The 15895-nt window shown below is 51.9% G+C and overlaps 1 pseudogene across 1 annotated transcript; it reads left to right on the forward strand.

Annotated features, from left to right (window-relative positions):
* The first annotated feature begins 1703 nt into the window (after window positions 1-1703).
* LOC308550412 (large ribosomal subunit protein uL16 pseudogene) lies at window positions 1704-2342 on the forward strand (annotated as a pseudogene). The gene has a single exon. The product of its transcript is annotated as a large ribosomal subunit protein uL16 pseudogene (transcript).
* The last annotated feature ends 13553 nt before the right edge of the window (window positions 2343-15895 follow it).

The following is a 15895-nucleotide window of genomic DNA, read 5'->3' on the forward strand; positions in this document are numbered from 1 at the left end:
GAGCGGGCGGGGCGCCAGTGAACCCAGGGCCCTGCCCGCGCGCGCTAAGCCCTGGGGAGGGGAAAGGGACATCGGGGTGCGGGCGACCGACAGCCCCGGCCGGGCCGGCGAGGCGGGGAACGCAGCTGTAAATAGGGCGTGACCCCCAATTCGCGCTAAAGCTCACCGACCCGTCGCTTCAAAACCGTGCGCGGTGCGGAGCTGCGAGCGCAGTCAGCGCGGGTCGGGCTACGGGAGACGCAGCGCATCCCCGCCCGCCGTCCGCCTCCGCGGCCGCGCGTCCCCCGCGACCCAGCCGGGCACCAGGGCACCGTGCGACCCCTGCCGGCCCCCCTGAAGCTGGGCCGGGAGCTGGAAGCTGGGGCCAGCCTCGTCCCGGGGCCCGCACGCGGCGCACGGGCTCGCGCACGTCGCGCTCCTGCGGCGGGGCCCGCGGGCCCCAGGACCGCCTACTCCCGGCGCCGAGAACGCGCGGGGGTGACTCGCTCTCGCGAGAGTTCGCGCCCCCACAGCGTTGTTTTTGAGGCCGAGGCTGCTCTCGCGAGAGTTCCTGCTCCTGCGGCGCCGAGATGCGCGGCTGGTCCGGGCCGCGGCTCGCGTCTTCCCCGCGCGCGTTCGGGAGCGGCCCGGCTGGACGTTCCTGCGCGTCCGGCCAGCATCGGTGTCGGGGACCGTCGGCGGCTCAGCTTCTGCTGCTCTGCGCGCAGCCGGTTAGCCGCCACCCGCGCGCCGGCTCCTGCCTGCCCAGGAACCGGAGCGGGGGCGCCCGTCCTTCGCGCGTCCCCCCCGCCGTGGGCGCCGCCGGCCTCCAGGGGCCCGCCCGTCCCCGCAGCCGCGCCGCGGCCCCCGCGACGGCAGGTGGCGGCAGCGGGTGGTCGCCGCGCGTCCCCGCCTGTGGCTCCGGTAGCCGGAGGAGGACTTTGTACGCCCGTGGGCCAGGGCTGCCCCTTTGATCCTGTTGGATGTTGCTCATAACCATTCTGAAGCCTGTCGCCTTGATTTTTCTCTTAGGGATCTGCTGGGTTTCCGTGGTTTATTACCTTGCGTTGCTGTGGTCACGTGACGAGATAAAACCCCGAGATGTTCTAAGTTAAGCTGCAGCAGCCGCGCAGGGAGAGGCGGGGACGACCGGCCAGGTAACGGGAGCGGCGGGCAGCGCGCCTCCGCCCCGATCTGCGCGCAGTGGGGTGACCGGCGTCCCCGCACCCAGAGGTCGCAGGTTCGATTTCTGGTCAGGGCACATGCCCAGGGTGCGGGTTTGATCCCTGTGGGAGGCAACCGATGGATGTTTCCCTCTCCCTCCTTCCCTCCCTCTCTCTCTCTCTCTCTCTCCATAAAAAAGGTATGTTTTTTTAAAAAACAAAAAGACTGCTCACCTTCCTGAAGATAAGTTAGAGCTTTGAATCCACACCACTGTGTGGGCCACCGCATCCCACAAATGCACGAACTTACTGACTCTTGTCTGTAACCAAGCAGAGTACTAACTATTCCCCCCTTCAGAAAACTGCCCTGCCTCATCTTTCCCCACCCCCTTACCTGCAGCCAATGTAAATTCTTTCAAAACTACTTACACCTTTCTTCCCAGTACTTGTACTTGAGGTATAGAAAAAGCCCATCAACTCCAAGAAGGCCAACATCCTGCCTTCCCACCTAGCGCTGGGGCTGCTGGTTTAGACTTCATGCCCCAGGACCTGGTCTTTTTTTCCTTGCTAGCACATGGCTCAATAAATTCTTTTAAAAGGATTTTCAGCTCTTTTTCTTCTGCGTGCCACTGAAGATCCTGGTGTTGCCATGGGCTGCCACCCGGCCCAGTGTTACCGGTATGGTAAGAGCAGCCATACCCAAAGTCTCGCTTCTGCTGAGGTGTCCCTGATGCCAAGATCCGCATCTTTGACTTAGGGTGGAAGAAGGCAAAAGTGGACAAGTTCCCACTCTGTGGTCACATGGTGTCAGATGAATATAAGCAGCTCTCCTCCAAAGCCCTGGATGCTGCCCGAATTTGTGCCGACAAGTACACGGTGAAAAGCTGTGGGAAGCCCCAGGGCACAGTGGCGAGGGTCCACATTGGCCAAGTAGTCATGACCATCAGCACCAAGCTGCAAGCAGGAGCATGTGACTGAGGCCCTATGCAGAGCCAACTTCAAGTTCCCTGGCCACAGGAAGATCCACATCTCCAAGAAGTGGAGCTTTACTAACTTTAATGCGGATGAGTCTGAAGACATGGCGGCTGAAAAACGGCTCATCCCAGATGGCTGTGGAGACAAACACATCCCTAATCGTGTTTCCCTGGACTCTTGAGAGTCTTGGTGCTGCCCCCATCTAACACCCACCAGTAAACTGTACTTCCTGTCAAAAAATATAAATAAATAAATAAATAAATAAAGTTAAGATTTTTGTTTTACAAACAGCTGACACGGTAATATCTTGGTTCATTTGGGCTGAGGGCTTATAAACAACAGAAGTTTACTTCTCACAGTTCTGGAGGCTGGACTTTGAGATCAGGTTGTCAGCATGGTTGGGAGAGGGCCTTCTTCCTGGGAGCTGACTTCTTGTGTCCTCACCTGGTGAAATGGGTGAGGGAACTCAGTTGGGCCTCTTTTATAAGGGCACTAACCCCATTCCTGAGGGCTCTACCCTGATGACCTAATCACCTCCCAAAGGCCCACCTCCTAATACCAGCCCATTGGGCATTAGGATTTTAACGTACAAATGTTGGAGGAACACAGACATTCAGACCACAGCATCTATCTAAAGCATAGACTGCACACAATTGCACAACTCCCATTAAAAGGAGAAAACCATAGCAGTAGAAGTGATCCTATGGAGGGGAATTTATACCCTCTCCAGTTTCCACTACCATCTGCATGAGAACTCAAATATTATAGCTCACATTTTTCTCGTTTTTAAAAAATTGGTTTTTAGAGAGAGAGAAAGGGAGAGGGAGAAAAAGACATCGATGTGAGAGCGTAACATCTGCATGCTGCCTACTGGGGATGGAGCACCTAACTCAGTTGTGTACCCTGACGAAGAATGGAACTGGCAACCCCCAGGTGCCCAGCCAACTGAGCCACACCAGCCAGGGCTCACATTTTTCTTAGCATCCCAAATACATAATAAAATTGCTTCAAAAGTCAAGGTATGGTCTTAGCCTACCTAGCACAGTGGTTAGAGCATCAGCCCAAACCCCGAAGGGTCACAGGTTCAATTCCTGGTCAAAGGCATGCCAGAGGCAACCAATCAATGTGTGATGTTGGTCCTGGCCAGGTAGCTCAGTTGGTTAGAGCATCTTCCAGATATGCCAAGGTTGTGGGTTTGATCCCCAGTTAGGGCACATACAAGAATCAACTAATGAATGCATAAAAAAGTGAAATGACAAATTGATCTCTCTCTGCCAAATCAATAAATAAAAATTTAAAGAAAATCAAAGTATGTACATATAGTTACATGCATCTCCTCCACTTCCCCATCCAACTGGTTGGTCTTGGCCTCTGGAGGGAAACTTAGAGAACTCTGCAGAGTGCTGCCAATGACTCAGACCCACTAGGCACTGAGTCCCTCTCTTGTGCCTCCCTGGCTAACCTGGGCCAGTGTCCTCTTTCTGGAAGGGGAATTGAAAACATTTTCTAGAGATGCCTCTGATCAATGAGCCCCATTCAAAACACTACAGGGCTACAGATACCTTCTGTAGGCCTCTAAGGCTGGCCTTAGCTTGTCACCCCCTCTGCAGGGGGGATGGAAACATTTTTGGGAAGCACATATGAAGACAGGACAACAAAGAGGCTGGGCACACTGCCATCTGTCCCTTGCTGGCCTGGGTCAGTGCAGCCCTCCCAATGGCCCTTGGATAAGTCTTCTGGGTGTGTAGGCCACGACCAGGCCCCATGCATGACTGCAGCCTAGCCAAAGGCTCCATTCCCACAGTGCTGGTCCAGCCTGTCTGATGCTCCCCTCTTAGGAACTTAGAAGTATTTAAGAGGTGTCTCTGTCACACACGGGACTGTGCCTGTCTGGGGGTGCCTACCACAGACCTACATGCCCAGCCAAGTTCATCCTGGTTTCCATGGGAGACAACAATTTTTGGGGAGGTGCAATATCCTTCCTTCATACATGGCCAGCCCAAGGTGATGCCCACCTGTGGAGGGAAAACTGAAAATGCATTTGGGCCCTGGCCAGTGTGGCTCAGTTGGTTTAGCATCAAGGAACCAATAGGTCACTGGTTCTATTCCTGGTCAGGACACATGCCTGGTTTGCAGGCTTGATCCTCACATGCAGGCAGCAGCAGATCAATGTTTTTCTCTTCCTCTCCCTTCCTCTTTCTCTAAAATTAATAAAAACATATTTAAAATAAAAAAGAAAATGTTTTGGGGAGATACAGCTAATAGCCAGGACTCATGTGGGACTGTGGCCAGCCCAGAGTGCCCTCTCCAGGCTTTTGTGTACTAACTGGGCTGGTACTGCCCTTTGAAGGGGATTTAGAAACTTTTTGGGTAGGGCCCCCATCCTGTACCCATCCAGGCTCCTAGTCCAGGCCTCCCTGGCCTGCCCAGGCCTTTCCATGCCAGAGAGAGACTTAGAAATGTTTTGAGGGGGCCTCTAAAGACCATTTCCCAGGCAGCCCCCAGGTGGCCATCCTAGACTCCCAGGTGATCCCACCCTTTGGAGACAGCCGTTTTTGAAATGTGCACCCAGCTTCTAGTCTGCAAGTGGGACCATGGCAGAACTGGGGTGCCCCTTCGGGCCTCCCTGTTAACTTGGGCTGGTGCCTATGTGACTCTAGAGTATAAAGGTGTCTCCCTAAACCTTTTTCAATCTCCCTCCAGTGTCTGAGGTGGAAATAGCTTTCCAGGGAGTTCTGGGGAGGAGCCCTGGGCCCTGCCACAGTCCCACCAGGGTCCTGGCCATCGGATGCCTCTGCTCAAGTGCTCCTAAGTCCCATTCTGTTGGCAGAGACTGGCCCAGACAGACAGAAAAGCAGGGGAGGGTGGAGTGGGCACAGCTACAGTGCTGCATGGGCCCAGTCATTGGTGTACCTCCAAAAATGTTTCTAAGTTCTCCTCAAAGGGAGGCACTGCCATGAGCCTGCCAGGGAGACCTGAGAGGGCACTCAGGATCAAGCCCAGATCCTGGGTCAGTCTGGTCATTGCATGGCCTCTGGATGTCCCCCCAACTCCTTGGAGATGTGGGCATCAGCCCAGGCCAGTGAGGGCTGCCCAGGGAGGGGGACTCCCAGGGCCCAGTTTTTGATGGGCTCCCGGTAACTTTTTCTTTTTTTAAAAATCTATCTTTATTGATTTCAGGGAGAGGGAGAGGGAGAGAGAGAGAAACATCAATTATGAGAGAATCATTGATCGGCTGTCTTCTGCACATCCCCTACTGGGGACTGAGCCCGCAACCTGGGCATGTGCCCTGACCGGGAATCGAACCGCGATCTCCTAAGATCATAGGTTGATGCTCAACCACTGAGCCACGCCTGGCAGGGCCCCAGTAACTTTCTAAACCTCAGAGACAATGTGCTGCGCACCAAACCAGGGGCTGGGTGAGAAAAACAGAAACTAGAGAGATAGGACACTTTCCAAGCAGCAACCTTGCCCACTGGACACCTACCCCTAGAATGACTTCCCAGTTAAATGAGAGTCAGAAGGGGATGTGCCGTTAGGTCAAGACTGGCAGCTAAACCGAAGTGGACCATTGGTGAGTTTACCGTGAAGTCCACAGTGGAGTGGCGCATACTTTCCCAGAGGGGTTTTCCTGTTGCTCATCATGGCTCTATGGGGAGGTGAGTGTTTAGCACTGGTGGAAATGTGTGTGCATGTGTTGGGAATTAGTGTTATGACCAACTTCTTTGACCTTTAGGTTTCCTCAGTCTAAAATGAGTTCCTGATAAGGTGTTCCTCTGTTCTTGTATTTGGCAAGGGCCTCTCAGGATGGAGAGGGGCTTCCCATAAGTAGTGGCAAACCTTCAGGAACATCCAGAAACAAAGACATGGAGAGAAAAAAGAAGTCACAGTCAGCCACACCCAAACACAGCAACACAGCTCCAAGGTCCCTGGAGAGAACAGGCACCTCACTAAGACCCAGACCCAGGGGTGCCGCCACATCCCTCCACCTGCGCAAACAGCTCCTCCCAGTGGGACTCCAGGCACTGAGGCCCATGAGGGAGGAACCCCGCCCAGAAGAACAAGGCAATCCCAGCTCAGGGTCACAGGTCAGGTCCCTTTGGGGACAGTGTCAGGCACATCCTCAAGGCCAGTCTCAGGAGAGTTACTGCCACAGAGCTTCTGATCTTGCTTGGTCAGCCTGGGCAGCCCAAGCTTCTTTCACTCTTGGAATCCCAAAGCACCCATCTACCCACCCTCTCTCTCTCTCTTTTTTTCTCTCTCTCCCTTCCTCCCTTCTTTCTTTCTCTCTCTCTCTCTCTCTCTCTCTCTCTCTCTCTCTCTCTCTCTTCTTTCTTTCTCCTTCCTTCCTTCCTTCCTTCCTTCCTTCCTTCCTTCCTTCCTTCCTTCCTTCCTTCCTTCCTTCCTTCCTTCCTTCCTTCCTTCCTTCCTTCCTTCCTTCCTTCCTCTTTCTTTCTTTCTTTCTTCTTTCTTTCTTTCTTTCTTTCTTTCTTTCTTTCTTTCTTTCTTTCTTTCTTTCTTTCTTTCTTTCTTTCTTTCTTTCTTTCTTTCTTTCTTTCTTTCTTTCTTTCTTTCTTTCTTTCTTTCTCTTTCTTTTTCTCCTTCCTTTCTCCCATTCATCTTTCCTCCCTTCTGTCCATCCATCAACACACCTCCCCCGCGCCCTTGGGAGCTCAGGCCCAGCCGGCGCCGGCGCCTGAGCCTGCGCCTGCCCACCACCAGAGGGCGCGCCAGATCCCCTAGCGTTTGTTGACTCATCATCGCTTAGCAACGGGGGGCGCACTCTGAAGACCGCCGGCCGGTTTCCTACGCATGCGCAGTTGGAGGGCTGGCTTCAAGCGCCGGCGGCTGGGCTCCCGAAGGGGCGGAGGGCTCGGGGGACGGAGGCGGGGGGCGCTCCCCGGATCCCGGATCCCCGAGCCCTGGGCCTCCGCTGCTGCCCGAGCAGGAGCAGCCGCCGCCGCGAGGCCCCTCGGCGCCCGGGCTGCGCGCTCGGGCCCAGGCACCTCCCTCTTGGGCAGGCGGGCGATGCTTCCCAGAAACCTGGGCCCTGTTTCACTTTTTATTTCTCAGAGTTGTTGCGCCGGTAGCTTCTCGGCCCAGGGAAGGGGCCGCCGCCTCCCGGGGACAAAGCCATCCAGCCACGGGGGCTGCAACCGGCGCAGGGGTCGAGGCGCCGGTCGCCACGAGCCAAATGAAGCAGAGACAGGGCTGAACCCTATGTGAGCGTTTATTCCATTACTGCCGGCAAAAGTGGGAGCGCAGTGGGTCGCCCTGGAAACTGCTCCGACCCCTCCCGGCTGTGATCGCAAACCCGTGAGGAGCCGGTACCTGGGCGGCCGCAGCTGCGGGGGCAACGGGGGGGGGGGTCCGCAGCCCGCCCTCGGGAGCCGAAGCCCGACGGCCAGGTGGCCCAACGCCTGTGATGCCACAAGCAGCTCCGCCGGTCCTGGGGCAGGCCGTGCCCGCCGTCCTGGGGCAGCCATGCCCGCCGTCCTGGGACAGCCCGCGCCCGCGGTCCTGGGGCAGGCCGTGCCCGCCGTCCTGGGGCAGCCACGCCCGCCGTCCTGGGGCAGCCACGCCCGCGGTCCTGGGGCAGGCCGTGCCCGCCGTCCTGGGGCAGGCCGTGCCAGCCGTCCTGGGGCAGCCACGCCCGCCGTCCTGGGGCAGCCACGCCCGCCGTCCTGGGGCAGCCACGCCCGCGGTCCTGGGGCAGGCCGTGCCCGCCGTCCTGGGGCAGGCCGTGCCAGCCGTCCTGGGGCAGCCCGCGCCCGCCGTCCTGGGGCAGGCCGTGCCCGCCGTCCTGGGGCAGGCCGTGCCCGCCGTCCTGGGGCAGGCCACACCCGCCGTCCTGGGGCAGGCCGCGCCAGCCGTCCTGGGGCAGGCCGTGCCCGCCGTCCTGGGGCAGGCCACACCCGCCGTCCTGGGGCAGGCCACACCCGCCGTCCTGGGGCAGGCCGTGCCCGCCGTCCTGGGGCAGGCCGTGCCCGCCGTCCTGGGGCAGGCCACACCCGCCGTCCTGGGGCAGGCCACACCCGCCGTCCTGGGGCAGGCCGTGCCCGCCGTCCTGGGGCAGGCCGCGCCAGCCGTCCTGGGGCCGGGCCAGCCACCCAGTCCGGCCCGTCCTGCCCCTGGTCTGCTCTCCGAATGTATTTCGTTTCTGAGTGATGGACCCCCGAGGCATCTCACCTTTCACAGCCTTGCTTCGCCCTCCAGCTTCCCGGGTCTGGAAGAAAGCTGCTTATCTATAGTTGGTGAGGCGAATGATTATTAAACGCCTGGGGCTCTGCTCTTAGGACTGCGCTCCCGCCGTCGGGCTCCAGTCTCTCCGCCTGGCTCCCGGGCTCGCCAGGGCCGGAGGAAGACGAAGGGTTTCGTCTGAAGTCCTGCTGGGCGCTCGCCTCCTGCAGGGGAACCCACTTCAGAGAGTTAATAGGCTCGGCAGCAAGGGCATCTGGGAACGTTGGACTCTGTTTCACCTTCTGTGACTTTTTAAAAATATATTTTTATTGAGTTCAGAGAGAGGAAGGGAGAGGGAGAGGAAACATCAGCCGGCTGCCTCCTGCGCGCCTCCTGCTGGGGACGGAGCCCGCCCCCGGGCCTGTGCCCGACCCGAGGCCAACCCATCTCCCGAATCCCAGGCAGATGCTCAGCCGCTGAGCCACGCCGGCCAAGCTTTTTGTGACTGTTTGACACTCTGTAGCCTCAGGCTTGGATGACTACTCAGAAAGCTGAAATGCCCCCCCAAGGTTCAAGTCCGTGGCCCTAGGAAGGGGGTTAATGACTGTATAGAGTGTGGAGAACCGCCTGATGTTGTGTGTGAGGTAGGAATGCACTGTTCTTTCTGGTGGTCTACCTGACTACCCACCACATGCTTTCACTATTCACCTTCTATTAAAGAAAGACCCTGTCTTGGGAGGGGGTGAGTTTCTTCCCCACGGCCACCACTGGGAGCAGCTGCTTTGCCCCGTATGTACGTTTCTCCTATGAGAGCTCTTATGGATTTGAATGAGGCTGCCTTCCGAATCAATCCTGAATTTGTAATTTTGGAGATTTCCCCCAACAATTCCTGATACCTTTCTCATTTTCAAATCATGTATATCACCCAAGACAAGTGGCCTAGAAAGCAGGAAACCAAGGCTTGGGCCTCCAGGCTGCGGTGCGAGGAAGAAAGCGTGGAATGAACCTGGGGTGAGATTTGCCTACTAGGCGAGTTCCTTGTTCTCTATGTGTCCCGCTTAGTATGGCATATTCATTGAGACAAATCTTTCTTCGTTTCCTGTCTTTACAATGATTTTTACTCCTGCTGGAAAGGAAGGTTTAAGCTGTGTAATGAGGCCTTGATTGTCAAGGGGAAAGGGAGCACTGGGAGGAAGCGGCTGGCAAATCCCCCTCACCTCCCACGCAGGTGAGAGTTAGCAGCCAGCCAGGTCAGAGCTTCTTGTTGGCTTTGATTGATGGATTGATTTTTTATTTTGTTAAATATATTTTCATCGATTTCAGAGAGAGGAAGGGAGAGGGAGACAGAGAGAGGAACATCAATGATGAGAGAGTCCACATTTATCATCTGCCTCCTGCATGCCCCCAACTGGGGATGGAGCCCCCAAACCAGGCATGTGCCCTGACCAGAAAGCAACCGGTGACCTTTTGGAGAAGGAAATAATGCCCAGCCAACTGAGCCACACCTGCAAGGGAGAAAGATTTTTGGTTTTGTCACTTAGTGACCTGGACTTAATTGGGCGAGATGGTCTAGTGTGATAATTCGCCATAACTGGGAGTGCAGTGTTTTCATGTGAGAGGCAGCACTTTCTGGAGAGAAGCCACAAGTCCTGGGCTGGGAAGAGTACTACTTTGGGCTTAAGGTTGAATTTGCAGTTGAAGAAAGAACTGGCTAAGATATGTGGTTGGTGTCTATGACTAACAAAGGACAAAGTCTTCTGAGGGGGACCCGCGACAGACGACCACCAGAGTTTGTGTTTGAATTTTGGAGCCTTTATTAGCTGGCCAGCAGCTACAGTTGGGGCATCTCACCCACGTGAGAGCCGAACTGCAGCCCTGACCCTCGGTTCTTCTCTCACTTTATGCTCAGCAACCACAAAGGCACTGCAGTAAAGGGGTTTCCAAGAATTTATCAGGCTGTCAGCTTTTGGTATAGGAAACAAGGGGGGACCTTTAGCAACATAAAAGGAACAATTTAAACACAATGTCTTACAACAAGTAATGGGGTTATGCTTGGCCGGAGTGTGACTGGTTTGTTCTTTCTATGGGAACTCAGGGGGGCGGTAATTATTGGGCTAGCTTGTCGGGCCTTGTCCTGTACAGTAGGGATCTTGTTCTACCTTTACCGTTAGTTCCTTAGGTATATTCTTCTGTCCATGGTGGCTAGAACAAAATCAATAAAGATATATTTATAAAAAATAAAGAAAATATTATGAGAGTACTATGAACACTATTATACAAATTATATAACTTGCCAGAAAATGGATAAATTTCTAAAAACATAAAAATCAATCATGGAAAAGTTAAAAATGTGAAGTAAGTTATAACTAGAGAGATTCAAGCAGAAACCTAGAACAGATGGCTTCACTGCAAAAGTCTACCACACATTTCCATTTAAAAATGGGAAAATGACCACTTGCACTCATTCTATGGAGTCTTCATGATACTTATAGGAAACCCAAGAAAGGCACAAGAAAAAACTACTACAGATTAATATTCCTCATCATTATTGGTGCAAAAACAAATGCTAGTAAAACCAATTAAGTAGTCCATGAAAACAATTTTACATACTGACCAGGAGAAATTTATTTCTATCAGGCAAGAAAGTTTCACCATAAAAACATCACTCAATATAACCCACGGCATTAACAGAATGAAAAAAATGAAACACACACACAAGATCTTGATAGATGCAGAGAAGGCAGCTGTCAAAAATCAACCACCCTTTAAAATTATTAATGATGAACGACCTCCCCATAGAAATGCCCTATGTGGAGAGCACCCAGCCACTGTCATACTGAAGGATGGGCATGTGAAAGATTGGCTCTAAGGGGAGAAAAAAGGCAAGAATGCACAGCCTTCGCACTGCTGTTCAACAAAGTATTGGAGGTGTACCCAGATGAATTACACATAAAAAATAAATACATGTCATGCAAGTTGAAAAAAGTAAAACAGTTTTTGGAGATGAAAAGCTCCTACATGAAGAAAACCATAAAGATTCCACATACACATGCAAAAAAGGTTACAACTAGAAAATTATTGTAGAAAAGTTGCAGTGAGAAACCTAAAAAGACTTAAGAAAACAATCCTATTTAGCAAAGCATCAGGGAAAAAAAGCAAAATACATAGGAATAAACATATCCTACAAGGTGAAAGACTTATACACCAAAAACAAAACACTGCAAAAAGAAATCAAAGATACACGTTAAGTAGAAAGACATCCCTCACTCATGAACTGTGAGAGTCATACTGCTCAAATGTTTACATACCAAAGGCAATTTTGGCAGAAGTAGAAAACAACAAAGTTGAATTCCGATGAAATCGAGCAAACAGGATCCAGGAGAGGCAAAACAGAGACAGAAGCTGGAGGCTTCCATTTTTTAGATGGAAAGGCATATTATGAACCCCTGTACATACGCCAAATGATTTTCCTCAAGGACATCAAACATACATTTGGAGAGCTGTCAGTCTGTAACAGACGGTGTGAGTGGGGGCAAGGGGAGTGGATCTCTACATGCAAAAGAATGTCGCTAGGCCCTGGTGTCAGGAACCAGCCTGAGAAACGAACAAACCTGAGGTCGAGCGGTGGGAACGAAAGAGACGAACACGGTTACGGGATCAGGAGGGCTGCCCCCCAATGAGCAGCACCCCAAATGGCTTCAACGCCTTTATTATATAGTGAGTAACAACTGGTAATGAGGTGAGGGTGATACAGAGTAGTTCCCTCAAGGCTGCACAGACACACTTTCAGAGTAAACACCCTGCCTCCTGCATGAGCCCAGACCTTGGTATTTCTTACTCTCAGATAGCAAACCTCCTCAAGGGAACTTGTGGGACGGTCGAGTCCTTGACTCCAGACCCTCAGGGGACATGGACCCTGTCCAGACACCCTGGCAGGTGTGGTTCAGTGGGTTGAGCATCACCCTGTATCCCAAAAGGTCATGGGTTCAATTCCAGGCCAGGGCACATATCTAGGTTTCGGGTTCAATCCCCAGTCGGGGCACTTATGGAAAACAACCAATTTGTGTTCTTCCTCACATGGATGTTTCTCTCTCTCTCCCTCTCCCCCTTCTCCCCTCTAAGATCAATGAACATGTCCTTGGGTGAGGACTGGGGAAAAAGAATGTAGGTGGAACTTACCTGCATCAAATATAGAAACTTCTGTAAGGAAGGATACAGTCAGAGTAAAAATGCGACCTTCAGGAAATGAATGTCATAAAAACTATCTAAAATATCCTGAACTGTCAGACATTTTGCTTGATTTCCTATTTTAAATGGAGAATAGAACATAACACTGTTCGCCAGTGAGGTCTGTGAACTTTCTGCTCCACTTTTTCTCATGAAGATTTTGAAGTCAGTGACTCGCTCATATGGCTCTAACACACTCTAAGAGCCGTCAGAGAGATGTCCCCGCAGTGCTCCCTGCTCCAGAACATACAGGGATCTGTGAGGATTGCGTGGCCGCCATGTGCATCCGGCTTTGTCCCGGGTGGTGAAAGTACCCAGGTCGCTGGGTCATGGTGAGATGGGATCTAACTAGAGATGAGGGGATGAGGAGAGGCTCAGGGTGAGTGCAAACAAATGTCAGACAGGACAACTCGGAGTCGGAGAAGGTCAGCAAGTCAAAGGGCATCGGCAAGGACAGACTCAGCAAGCAGCCGAGGACATGACTTTACCTGAGGAAGAGCCATTGCCGAGCCTCTCTCTCCTCTCCCTCCTCTTCTGAGCGTCTCCTCAGTAAGCAAGAGCCTCTGGATGTCAACCTGGGAAGTTGAAAATGTGCTGTTTGCCGACATTGCCCTTCCTGTGCCACGACCAGGCACAGGAGAGACCTCACCAAGTGGAAGAGACGAGTCTGCTGCCCGCTGCCCCAGGAGGGGTTGGGGACAGTAAACTGCTCTCAGAGACCAACAAGTGAGTTTCCCACCTCTTTCCTCAGGCCACGCACCCTGCTGGTGACACCTTCACACACCTCAGCGGTGGGGACTCGCTGGACCCACACTCCCATTCAGGTCGCGGGTCTGGCTCTGATGAAACCCATGCACAGCACGGACTGCAAAGAGGCCGCCCGAAAGCTGAAGGATCAAACTGGAAAGACTGCGGGGATTAGGGTCGGGGACAGTGTCCAGGACAGAGGTGGGGACAACAGGATCCCATGGCCTTTCCTGGTGCCAGGTGAGGACATTGCCCACAGAGGCCTGGAGCGGGGGTGGGAGGCGGGAACCCACCTCCAGGAAAGACTTTAATGGCCCCTGATGGGAGAGAGGTAGGTAAAGCGTGAGAAAACTGTTGATAACGGCCGGTCAACGTGGACTGAGCGCACAAACCCGGAGGGCAGCGATCAGCTTGGCAGTGATTTTAAGCCCCAAAGAATGATCCCTGGGCTCTCCTGGTGATGCCTGAATTTACAGGGAGGGCAGGACCAGCTGAGGGGACTCTAAGGTCCAGGAAGAACCCCAGACACTGTATGAAGAAGGGGGGCTGTGAAAAGCAGGTATGAACAAGGAAGACTGAAATTCACACTCTGCAGTGTGATTACGGTTCCAGACTCTCAGCTTCCAGGTCTGTAGGAAATGGAGCTGGAAGCCTCAGCCAGCGCCTGGGGAAGGGGCCAGGGTGGGGCACAAGTAAAGGGGGTGGGTCACCGTGAGAGGCCAGGAATGTGCAGGAACCCCCACAAGCTGAAGGACAGCTGGGTAAAGAGAAGAGGCCTGGTCAGAGCTCTGCTGGTGGGGCTGACATGCTGAGAGGCCAGCAAATAAGAGGAAGGAAACCTGTGTTTGTGAGGCCAGGGAACAGAGCAAGCGACAGGAGGCAGGGATGGGCGAGAGGCCAGGCATGTACAGTGACCACAAGAAAATGAATTCTGCATATGGGCAGGGCAAAGGGTGCCCTAGCTTTCAGCCCAAGGTTTCTTTCCTGGGTTTAGAAAGGCTCCTGTCTTTAGAGTCTGGTCCAACAGGATTAATTCCTCTCCATTTTCGGTTACTATATCTAGGAACTTTAAGTTACAAGCTTATAGTTATGTGAGCCACTTTTGTTGGAAATTAAGTTATTTTGTCTTAACAGTTGAAAATATTTATGTCAAAAGCTATTTTGTCCATGCATTGCGTGCAGGTCCTGCTAGTGAGGCTGAAGAAACACTGGAGCTCCTGGGATCTCATGGAGGTGCTGGATGTGGGGAGGGAACTGAACCCAGGAACACGTCGGCAATTAGAATTGATGTCAGCAGGTTAATTAAACAAAAAAATGCAATAGTCTGTGTGAGGATTAAGAACTAGAATGTGACTACACAATTCTCCCTGGTAGAAGAGGCTACTTCATGCTGACACTCAGCAGCATCTTCTTTCCTATTCCCCATTGACCAGGGAGGCCAAGACTCCACATCGAGAAAATCCAGAGACGTTCATAAGAACTCAAGGAGACGTGGAAGATTAAGTCATGTGATACTGAGGTCACTGAGCACTGCTTTAAACAAAGAAATAAAATTTTTATAAATTTCATTTTAAAAAATAATTGTTCTATTGCACACTTGAAATCGATCACCTTCAAACACATTTGAGATAAACCTGTTCACATCACAGTATATATAGGTCAATAATCTCTAAACATAATGTAATTTCAAGTTTGTTATAGCTTTTCTGAGAGTAATTAGAAGTTTATTTTCATTAGTAGTATCTTTAAGCTTTATTTTTTTTGGTTTGTTTTTTATTTCTGAATATTCTGTCAGGTGTGAATGGTAAAACCTGTAAAATACATAGGCTCAGGAAGATATTTGTGTTACTTTTTACCTAAAGATTCTTTAATTTTGCAATACATCTAAGGGCATTTGGTAGGCAGGTATATTCTCTGTAACATGAGCCCTAAAGTATGTAAACTAAATAATGAAATATCCAATAACTCCAGTTCTACCCTCAGTACCTATTATGGAAATTGGACCTGTTAGTTAAAATCTACTAGGAAGTATGTTTTCTCTCATCCCTACTTGGGAAAATTCACTTATAGAGAAATGTCAGGTCAGTTTCCACGCAGTGAGCAGAGCTCAGGGGAAGTGAGCTCATCCCTGGGAGCCTGGGAAGAGAGGGGAACAGGGGAAGGGTTCTTTCTCTTTTGTAGCTTAAGAACAGTTTATCTTCCAAAGCTTCAGTCTGCTTGAATCTAAGTATTTAATTATTTAAAATAATACAACCTATCTAAAATATTAGGAAAAAAACGATGAAAGTTTGAGAAATTGATATTAGTTCAGAGGAAACCACAAGGATGCCCTTATTAGAAATAACCTTTTATTGATTTCTTTAGCCTGCAGATTGCTGTCTTGTTGATCCACACACCAACTACCACCACCTTCAGAAATTCCACACAAAGGGAAGATGACCTAGCCAAAAAAGGTGAAGCTAAAAAATATATATATATATACTTTGAACATTTTACACCAACGAAACCCAAACAGCTTCCTTAAACAGGGTCATAAACATAGTCATGCAAGGGAGAAACTCCCAAGATACATTCTAAAAGTTAAAGACACTGAGCCCTGAGGGTGGATTAGAAATTTTGGAAGG

This window comes from Miniopterus schreibersii (genome assembly GCF_964146895.1).
Source record: "Miniopterus schreibersii genome assembly, chromosome: 21".
NCBI lineage: Eukaryota > Metazoa > Chordata > Mammalia > Chiroptera > Miniopteridae > Miniopterus > Miniopterus schreibersii.